Source organism: Sciurus vulgaris (genome assembly GCF_902686455.1).
Source record: "Sciurus vulgaris genome assembly, contig: HiC_scaffold_238_arrow_ctg1, whole genome shotgun sequence".
Taxonomy (NCBI): Eukaryota; Metazoa; Chordata; class Mammalia; order Rodentia; family Sciuridae; genus Sciurus; species Sciurus vulgaris.
The window spans coordinates 1485607-1488633 of NW_027632819.1; positions in this window are offsets into that span (position 1 = coordinate 1485607).

Genomic DNA, 3027 nt, shown 5'->3' on the forward strand with positions numbered 1-3027 from the left:
AGGATGATGTTGAATAAAAGTGGTGAAACAGGGTATCCTTATTTTGTTCCAGTTATTACAAAGTGTGCTTTCAATTTTTCTCCATTTGAAATGATGTTGGTCTTGGGTTTAGCATATATGACTTTCATAATACTGAGGTATATTCCTACTATCCCTAATTATTCTAGTGTTTTGAGCATAAAGGGGTGGTGTGTTTTGTCATCTGTTGAGATGATCATATGATTCTTGTCCTTAAGTCTATTGTTGTGATGGATTATGTTTACTGATTTCCATATGCTGAACCAACCTTGCATTCCTGGGATGAACCCCACTTGATAATAGGGCACTGTCTTCTTAATATATTTTTGTATATGATTGTCAGAATTTATTGAGAATTTTTTTGTATTTGAGTTCATCAGGGATATTGGTGTGTAGTTTTCTTTCCTTGAGGTGTCTTTATATGACCTTTGTATCAGGGAGAATCTACCCTCATAGAATGAGTTTGGAATGTATTGCTTCTTTTCTATGTCATGGAATAATTTGAGAAGTGCTGTTGCAATGTCTTTACTATAATTTATTTATTTTGATTCATTGTAAACAAATGGGGTAAAACTTATTTCTCTGGTTGTACATGAAGTAGATTCATACCATTTTTGTTAAAATACATGTACATAGGGTAATGATGTTTGATTCAACCTGTTATTTTTTCCTTCCTCCCAGGCTCCTACTTCTCTTTCCTCTATTCAATCCATCCTTCCTCTATTTTTGCCTCTCCCCCATCCCATATGTATCATCATCCACTTATCAGAAAGTTCATTTGTCTTTGTTTTTATGGAATTGACATCTCACTTAGCATGATATTCTTCAACTTCATGCATTTGCTTGCAAATGCCATAATTTTAGTCTTCTTTATGGCTGAATAATATTCCATTCTATGTGTATGTGTGTGTATATATATATACATATATCATATATACATATATCATATATGTATGTGTGTGATATATATATATATATATATATCACAGTTTCTTTATCCATTCATCAATTGAAGGGCATCTTGGTTGGTTCCATATTCTAGCTATTGTGAATTGAGCAGCTATGAACATTGATGTGGCTTCATCACTGTAGAATGCTAATTTTAAGTCCTTTGGGTATAGGCCAAGGAGTGGTATAGCTGGGTCCATTAGTGGTTTCATTTCAAGTTTTCTAAGGAATCTCCATGCTGCTTTCCAGAGTGGCTGTACTAATTTGCAATCCCACCAGCAATAAAAATGTTAATTTAAAACTTATGGTTTCCCTGATACTATGTATACAAATAAGTAATATTTAATATCTCTAGATGACATATTGTTTGTAAGTTGTGTCACTAGAACTCATTAAATTAAAATAAGTAGAAAGCTAAAATTACTTGATATTCCCTATGAAAAAATTGACTACATTTAGGAGGATGTAAATTAAAGAAGCAAATATTCTTAGAAGAAAATATCCTCACTGCACCCTACAGAACAGTGTCCTCTGGGTGGAGTAGGACTGTTGGAGCTGACATCTCTGCAGCTACTAGATGCTACGCTAGTAAGCTCAAAGCCTTTCCTTCCACAGACTTTCTTGGACCTATCAATAAATGAATTCTGCATCTGAGGACACACAGGCACTTACCCAGATGTCTGAAGCAGGGAGGACTCTGTGTAGATGAGAAGAGCCCAAACCAATGTAAGTTTTAAAAAAAAGATGTCTTTAAGCCCTATCTCTGCTGAACTGTAATTTTAATGTCTGCAGAACAGTGAAAAGATCCCACTGGAAAACACAGAACTGTGGCTTACCTAGTGGAATATGTCCCCTGTCCCTTAATCAATTTTACTTTATTCCCTGAGGCATCACAGCAATCTGGGAAGGCTGGGTTCCACATTTTTCACTGAGTTCCAAACTTTTCTCTGAGTTCCCTGAATACATCTGGAGAGGGATCTTGATTGCAATCATGTCCCCATTATGTGACAACTCCAGTTAATCTCATTCTGATCTGAAGATCAAATTAGTCCAAACTACTTCCAAACTTTGCAATGCTTCTAATTTGGGGTGAGGGATTCCTGGCATGCCCATGGTTTCCTGGCTCTGAGGGTCATCTTCCTACAGTGTGTGATGGAACTCTTTTCCCTAGTTTGTTCTCACATTGAGCACCTGGTTTGTAGGTAGTTTGGGTTAGGTATGTCATCAGTTCTAAACTGGCGGTTTTTATTTTTAAGCTCTGAGTAAAACAGTCATATCAATCAGAAATAAATGGAAAATCAAAAAGCCAGCAAAGCTGAAGGTCACAGGTTGAGATTATAGGCAGATTGAACATAGAGCTGAGGCAGAATCCAAGTATGAGTCCACCCTAAGAATCTTGCAGGATCAACCCTCCTATTCTTTCTCTGAGAGAAAGCATGTAAAATTATGCCCAGTTTTTTGTGTACTGTATATGAAGTTTTATAAAATGTTAAATACAAAATGGAGCCCTGTGACCCAGAGTCAAACCAGAGTACAACAATTTCAAGTAGATCCACTGATGTCCCAGGTGTTGAAATCAGAAGATACTTCCTTATCACCACCATTACGGACATATGAAGGGTTAACAGGTATGTTAACAAATGAACAATTATTTATTTCTAAAATGAATGGGAAACTCAAACTAAATTTCAATAAATGCAATGAATAGTGTAATCTCTACAGACTGAAATTCCACATGGTTGGGCCTGGGGCACTTTGAAAACTGCAGAAAAAATTTAAAAACAAATGCCAAAACATGAGACTTCCAAAGTCATATGAGAGGAAGATATGAAATAGGAGAAGAGCATCAATACTTGAATAAGCATTTCAGCATGTGTTCAATTAGGCAAGACACTTCTTGGAAGGAGGAAGCCCAGGGCTTCATGTGCTGTGGAAATTTTTATTCCCACATGCAACCCTCATCCTAGCCCAGACACATGTCTGCCTTTGGTGGCCTGGGCTCTGCCCTACTATCTTGCATGACCTGATCCCTTGATCACCAAGGTGCCCCCTGGAATCCTG